We start from the raw sequence: 8,276 nt of genomic DNA on the forward strand, positions 1-8,276 counted from the left end.
AGTGTTCGTGGAAGGGGACCCAAACATGGAGTCCTAAGGGGTGTAGAAGAAGGGGACTTTTAAACTGGAGGAACCCCACCTTCTCTAAGACCCCAGCGATGAAAGGAGTTCCTTAGAACTTCCGCTGGATGACTGACTCTTAGTTTCTTCCTGCTCCCATGAAATTTAAACAAAAACCATTAAATCTCCCCGTTGGAGGCAGATGGGAGGGGGACATGGCGTTGGGAAGTTCTTGTCCTTAAAACTACGCCCCTTGTGGACTCGGAAAGAGAACACGTTCCCTCAGTTCTGAGTCTATAGATTTGCCTATTTTGGACATTTCATGTAAATGAAGTCATACGACACATGGTCTTTTGTATCTGGATTCTTTCATTTAGCATGATGTTCAGTGTATGTAGTATTGCCTTTATCAGTACTTCATTCTTTGTATTGCCAAATAGTACCGTAGAGATATGCATTTTACTTATCCATTCATCAGTTGATGGGCATTTGGGTATCCTCCTGCTGCCTAGTACATGGAATGCTGCTGTGAACCTTCATGTGCGGGTTTTTGTGTGACCACGTTTTCATTTATTTTGGATATAAATCTAGGACTGGAATCGCTGAGTTATTTCCTACGTTTTTAGGAATTATGTTACTCTGGGATCCTGTAGGGGCCTTTTTACCCATGGCTCATTTAATTCTTCTCAGGCCTTTATTTAACAAGTACCTAGAGGTGTTTAGAAGATTATTAATTAGCCACAGTGATAAATAAACCCTAACATTTCAATGGGGCAACATACTCAAAGTTTATTTCTCATTCATATCACAGTCCAGTGAGGGTGTTCCTGGTTGGCTCGCAGCTTTCCTATGCAGTAATTCAGGGTCCCGGCACATCTGCTTCTAGAAAACCCTGGTCCAGCTTTTTCCATTGGTGGAAACGTGGCTCCAACCCAGTGCAGGTGGGGCTGGGAAACACTGCCTCTGGAGGGGCAGCTGCTCCCAGAAGCGACCTCATGGCATGTGAGAGGAAGCACAGGATGTTAGTGGTCATCTAGCTGACTGCCATTCCAGGGTCCAGGAAACGGGGGGGGCATGAGGTTACAGGGGATTTGAGCCAGGATCCCAGCAAGGTCAGAAGCGAGGTTTCTGTCTCCCTCCCATTTCTTCTTTTCCTTTTTGCCTCTGGGATCCCAGATGATGCTGCCCCCGTGTCTCTGAGCCTGGTGCCTTTGCTTTGACTTTGTGGGTTGCCCCATGAGCTTACGATAAAGCTCTGCTGAATTAAGCCTGAGCTGGTCATTCCAACATCTCTCTCAGTCTCCTGGATTCAAGCCCTGCGGATGTCACATCTGTAGAGCCTGGATTGTCTTCTCTCTAACACAACCTCCATCGCTACAGTTCAGGTGCTTACTATTGTTTCCCTGGACTTCACAAGGCCCGCTAACTACTACCTTCATGTCCCCATGGAAACTCTTCTAAAATGCAAATACCGGTTTGAAAAATTACAATAACACCTTTGGGCCCGCAAAATTATGCACCCATATATTGTGGGTGGAATTATGATTTTTAAAACCTTTGGAAAAGCAATTTGGCCATATGTATCAAGAGCCATTAAAAAAAATACAGCCTTCGACCCAACATTTTCACTTGCAAGAATTTTTTTTCCTGGAGAAGCAATTAGACATACACACAAAGGTTTATGTCTGAAAGGTTCTCTGAACCATGCATTCATTCAAAAAATATGGAATGTCTACTATACGCCAGATGTTACTATTATTACTTAAAATCACAAAATGCTGGAGGAATAAAAGAACTGTCCAGTTAGAGTGAATTGATTACATGAACTTAGCTGTGGTTGTACGAGAGAACACTATATAGTTACCAAAGACCATGTTTTTAGGAGAATATTTAATGACATGGAGAAATTCACATGAAGAGAAAAAAGCTGTCTTCAAAAAAGTATATAAAGTATAATCTGAATGTTGAAAGGACAAATACACATGGGCCAAAATATTAATAGTGACTAACTCTAGGGAGGAGATTGAGTGATTTTTACCTTTTTTGTCCATGTTTCCATATACTTCCAACTTTTAATAATAAAGAGAAAAGGTATTATTTATTATTATTTTTTTTTGAGATGGAGTTTTGCTCTTGTTGCCCAAGTTGGAGTGCGGTGGTACAATCTCAGCTCACTGCAACCTCCATCTCCCGGGTTCAAGCGATTCTCCTGCCTCAGCCTCCCGAATAGCTGGGATTACAGGCACCCACCACCACACCTGGCTAATTTTGTATTTTTAGAAGAGACTTGGTTTCTCCATGTTGGTCAGGCTGGTCTTGAACTCCTGACCTCAGGTGATCCACCCGCCTTGGCGTCCCAAACTGTAGAGATTACAGGCGTGAGCCACCACGCCCGGCCACTTGTTTTTAAAAATTACTCAAAAAGCAATCAGGAAATATGATCACGCCTCTAGTCTACCTGAAATCCATCAGTAGTTCTTCATTTGCACAATAAAGCGTAAACCACTCTGACATCAGCTCCCCAGCATCTCCCACCTTCCCAACCCGTCCTCAGTTCAGCTCACAAAGCAGCCATGTCTACCGGCCTCTCGGCTCTTTCATACCTCAGGGCTCTTAGCCACGCAGTAGGTCCCCTTCCTGTGACTGCCCCTTCTGTCTTTGCTCATTCAACAAATATTTATTGTGCACCACTCCTGCCACCAGGCTCTATTCTGAGCACTAAGGGCGCAACAGTCAACCTAACAAAGTCCCTGGCTTCACGGAGTTTGTGTTTCAGCAGACGAAGACAGATAACAAACATATAACACAAGTAGATATGTGTTGTGTTAGTTTCCTATTTCTGCCATAACACATTACCACAAACCTCATGGCTTAAAACATCACAAACTCGGCTGGGCGTGATGGCTCACACCTATAATCCCAGCACTTTGAGAGGCCGAGATGGGCAGATCACGAGGTCAGGAGTTTGAGACCAGCCTGACCAACATGGTGAAACCCCGTTTCTATTATAAATACAAAAATCAGCCACACATGGTGGGGCATGCCTGTAATCCTAGTTACTCAGGAGGCTGAGGCAGGAGAATCGCTTGAACCCAGGAGGAGAAGGTTGCAGTGAGCTGAGATCACACCACTGCACTCCGGCCTGAGCAATAGAGTGAGACTCCATTTCCAAAAAAAAAAAAAAAAATCACAAATTCATTCTCTCACAGTTCTAGATGTTAGAAGCCCAAATGAGTCTTGCAGGGCTGGTTTCTTCTGGAGGCTCCAGGGGAGAATCCATCTCTGTGACTTTCTCAGGTCCTCGTGGCTCCTTCCTCCATCTGCAAAGCAGCTCTGTAGTGTCTTCTTTCCTCTCTGACCCGCTGCCTCTCTCTTGTAAGGGCTCCTGTAATTATGTCAGGACCACCTGGATAATTCAAGATAATCTTCCTGAAGTCTCAAGATCTTTAACTTAATCATGTCTGCAAAGTCCATTTTGCCACATAAGGTAATATAGTCACATGTTCCCAGGATTGGAGCATGGACATATTTTAAGGGCCACGATTCAGCCTACCCCATGTGGGACGTCGTACATGTTGAGTGCTGTGGCCAAAGGGAAGCAAGTTTGCTCTTCATGTAGGGAGTCAGAAAAGGCCCCACTGATAAGGAAACATCAGAGTGTGGACCCCACCACCTTTGACATTCCTGTTGTTGTGCTTGCAAAAATATTCATTTTTCTAATCCCAGCACTTTGGGAGGCTGAGGCGGGTGGATCACCTGAGGTCAGGAGTTCAAGACCAGCCTGGCCAACAAAGTCAAACCCTATCTCTACTAAAACTACAAAATATTAGCCAGGTGTGGTGGTGCACGCCTGTAATCCGAGCTACTCGGAGGGCGAGGGCATGAGAATGGCTTGAACCCAGGAGGTAGAAGTTGCAGTGATCCAAGATCGTGCCACTGCAATCCAGCCTGGGCAACAGAGCAAGACTCTATCTCAAAAAAAAAGAGAAAGTATTCATTTTCTAAGAACTTGTTCAAGTTTCCCTCCTCATGAAAACGTTGCTCCACCTCTACCTTCTCTGTTGAGTGAGCATGGTAGAGAGTATGTCCCTATATCCCACTATCTTCACGTTTCCATCCTGCGTGGTAATTTTCAGTTTACATGTGGGTTTTCCCTAATAGTTATTGAGTTTCTTCAGGGCAGAGACGATGTATTCTGATGCCCCCACTACCACCTCCCTTTCACAGTGCCTGGTACCATAGATGTCCGGTCAATAATTGCTAAGACAATGAATTAAATGAATGGGAACTGCACTTAGAACCAAAGATGAATTCAAATTCTTCCTCTCCCATGAATTATTCATTCTCTTGATGGCTCTTTTTTCATCTGTGAATGGGATGACAATAATAATAATGTCACTTTCTTTTTTTTTTTTTGGCAGAGTCTTGTTCTGTTGCCCAGGCTGGAGTGCAGTGGCGTGATCTCAGCTCACTGAAATCTTGACCTCCCAGGTTCAAGCGATTCTTCTGCCTCAGCCTCCCGAGTAGCTGGGGTTACAGGCACCTGCCACCACACCGGGCTAATTTTGTATTTTTAGTAGAGACGGGGTTTCACCATGTTGGTCAGGCTGGTCTTGAACTCCCAGCCTTAGGTGATTCACCTCCCTTGGCCTCCCAAAGTGCTAGGATTACAGGCATGAGCTGCTGCTCCCGGCAACATCATTTGCTTTCTAAGATTAATTTGGGGGTCCAATAAGGATACAAATATGGCAAACTCCTGGTGCTTATCACAGGAATTCCATTAAATGATGTAAAGTTTTGTTGTGATACTGGGGGTGAGGAAGAGTTGACAGAAAAGAAGTTTTGAGAATTTGGTCCTAGTCATGTAAAATTAAGCTGGGGCCAGAGCTGAAGGCCTACTTGAAGGGGCGCTACCCTCCCCAGCTTGGGCCTTCCGTACCTTTTTGGCAGGGACCTTGTCTTTCTCATATCATATCTTCCACAGGACCGAGAACATATTTGCTTAGCTCGACAAACATGTATTGAGTGCCTACTGTGTACCAGGAAGTGCCCGAGAAGCCAAGGATGCAAGTTGACGGGACAGACCCATTTCATGGCCTCACAGACAGGACGTGAAGAAGCAGAACAGAAGCGGCCGGACTCTGAGTCCAGGGAGGCTCATGGCGCAAGAAGGGGCCCGTATGTTGGGCCATGCGGCAATGCTACTTGTCTCAGAAAACGCGTAGGCTGGAACCCCTGCCTTTCAGGCTCCAGTGCAATTTTGAGAGAAGACAGTACTTTCTTAAGCTATTCCGTGTTTTCCACGCCGGCTTCTGTTGACGGAAATCCCACTTTGCATCTGTGAAATTTGCTAATGCACAAGTCTGCTCTAATGCATCGTAAGGCATTTTATGACACCCGTGCAGCTCTGGTAAAGAGCACGCCTGCAACGAGGGGGAAAAGCACCGCCACAGGAGCAGAGCAGTGGGCTCGCAGGACATTTCCACTTTCTCCCCTCTTAGTGCGGTTAACCATGACGCTTGGTGCTGCCTGGCTGCGAGATGCGATCCCAGCTGCTAGTTCTGAGAGAATGTGAGTTTCCCGGTGAAACTCTCTCAACTCTAAGATGGACTGTGACAGAATGCCAGATTTCCCTGCCCTTCCCACACGATAAGGGCCTCCACGATGCATTCTGCTTCTTTCCCTCTGCAAAGGTGGCAGAGGAGCTTTCTCTGGTGGCTGTTGCATGGACTCTGTCCTCTCTGATGGCTGTGCCTGCAGATTGTCAGGTCGTTGTGACAGTCTTCCGCAGCCCAGAGAAAGGCCACGGACAGGGTGGTGGCACGTGCAACTCACCCTTCACCGCAGAGGAGAGGGGGCAGCTTCCATACAGGCACCGATCAGGAGGCCATGGCAGTGACGGTGGATGCCAGGGACACACCTGACGGCCAGGGACACAGCTGACGGCCAGGGACACACCTGACGGCCAGGGACACACCTGATGGCCTGAGCCCGGTGACGTCCCTGGTCTTGCCACCTCTCTGCCGCCTGCACCGCACACCGGGCTCCGATTTTCCCCTCGCTCACCGACCCTATCTCCTGTTTCAAGGGTCTTCTTTTCCTGCCATCAACACCTTTCCTCTGAGAGGCTGCTTGGATATTCTGTCCGACCTGTTTGTCCCGGACACTGGCTGGAGTTGAAGAAGGAGGGGAGAGGGTGATGCAGCCACTGGGTCTGTGCAGACTGACCTGGCCTATTTTGAAATGTAAATTTGGTTTGAAGTCATAAAAGGGCTATAAAAGCCTTACACTAAATAAGGAAAACTATCCCATCTGGGGGCCTAATCCCCGCCCCGTTCTGCTAGACTTGCCTCCCTTACTACACTTGTATAATACAGTACGGTTTCTATCGTGTATTTCCTTCCTGTTTTTATGCTTATTCTTGCTTCACTGGCTTTATTATTGGCAGAATTTTGCAGCGTTTTTTTTACACAGCCATAAATACTACTCAATTCAACAAATGCATACAAATGGGTTTCCATTAGAATTTTAATCTACTCTCAAAATGAAAGAAAAGCTCAATATAAATCTTTTTAAATTACCAGAACCTAAATTCAGACAGGGACAGTTCCACCTAGACTACGCACAAAGGGTCACATCCTGCTGTCCTCCCTCATAAATTAATTGAGCTCTCTCGTTGCCGTAAACGAACAGTGCATCTGGAAAGATCATATCTGTCAAGATTGCAGATTGGTTTCCCTCAGACTTTGTTAAAGTCACAGCTTACAATACCTTCATTATACCGATGAGAATGGCTGTCCCCCCAACAGGAAAGAAAGAGGTGTTTTGTTCTGTTGGACCAAGATTTACAGAAAGCAATTTTCCTCCATGCAGGAGATATGACAGACCTGCTGGAAAAAAAAATGTCATTTCACAACTTCTTTCATTTCATCACCTTTTTTTTTATTGCTAGATGTAGATTCTCTCCCCTGTGCACACAGGCTGGAGTGACATTTAATGGCTAAGCGAGGGAGTCACCGGTGAGTGGAAGCTCCTTTCTAGGGGCTAAGGTAAGAGAGTTTCCATGCCTCTCCCTCTCCCCCCACCTCCTGGGCTGTCTGGAAGCATCCCAGCATCTGCTGGAGCAAGGGAAGGAGGCAGTGAGTCCCTTGAGCCCCTCGGCCAACTTGAACATAGGAACTCATGTGAATCTTGAGTCTCGTTCTCGCAAGCAACTGAAGTTGCCTCTGTTTTCCTCTTGCCTGCTGGGCCCAAGAGCCCCAGCGTGCCCACTCTGTCCTTGGCCGATGCAGCGCACTGTCTCAGGAGGACGGCTGAAGGGCAGAGTTTGGGCTTAGATGTTTTTTTCCCATTCCCTCATGTCATAACCTAATGTGGTTCTAGCAGAGCTTCTGCATATTAAATCACCTTTTAGCCACTGGGAAAGGGGTGGCGTGATCTATGGAGAAAAGGCCCCTCATGTAAATGTATGATGGTGACACGACCCCACAGAGGAGACAGGGCAAGACTCACCCAGAGACCAGGGGTCAGCAAACCCCGGGAAATGTCACTCTGTACAGCCACTTCTCTCTCCTTGAGTCAAGAGCCGCTGTTCTGGGCTCTCCATCACAGCAGCGCATGGCAGCCCTGTCACCGCCTGTTTGCTGAGCAGGGGCTGGTGAGAAGGCGGAGGAAGTCTGAGGTGGCGTGTGTGCGAGTGCTTTCAGTTCCAAGAGCTTCTCTGAGCTCTGTGTACCAGTGAGAAAGCGGGCAGCCAAGGCAAGATCAAACCTTGCTCCTGCCAACTGGGAGAGCCTGGCTTCGGGTGCTCATTCGTGCTGCAGGTGAGGCTCCCTATCTGGGCAGCCACTTAGCTGTCCCAGGCAGGGAGGGCAGGGCCACCAGAAGGCCTGGTGGGCATTGTTTCCATGGGCTGGGAAGATTTTTGCAAATCTTTATACAAATGATGATCTCTATCCACATAAAGTGGCATAATAGCCTCTTTGCTTTACCGAGTGGTGCTGGCTGTTCAAGTGCTGATTTCTTGATTCTTGGCCCATTTGCTTTCCATTAGCAGTAATCCCAAGCCTGCAAAACTCCAATTACTGAGTGATAATAGAAATGCAGCTCTGCATCGGAGTCTCTGGAGCTCACGGTCCAGAGTGGACCCGGGTTCCTCGCACAGCCACATCGCAATCATATTTATGCCATGAGAGCAAGATATCCGGCCAGGCCTTGGGAAAAAGACCCAGGGGAGCTGAGTGGGCATTCTCAGGGGGTGTCTGCACTGCAGATCC

This window comes from Cebus imitator, unplaced genomic scaffold (assembly GCF_001604975.1).
Source record: "Cebus imitator isolate Cc_AM_T3 unplaced genomic scaffold, Cebus_imitator-1.0 Scaffold11, whole genome shotgun sequence".
Lineage (NCBI taxonomy): Eukaryota > Metazoa > Chordata > Mammalia > Primates > Cebidae > Cebus > Cebus imitator.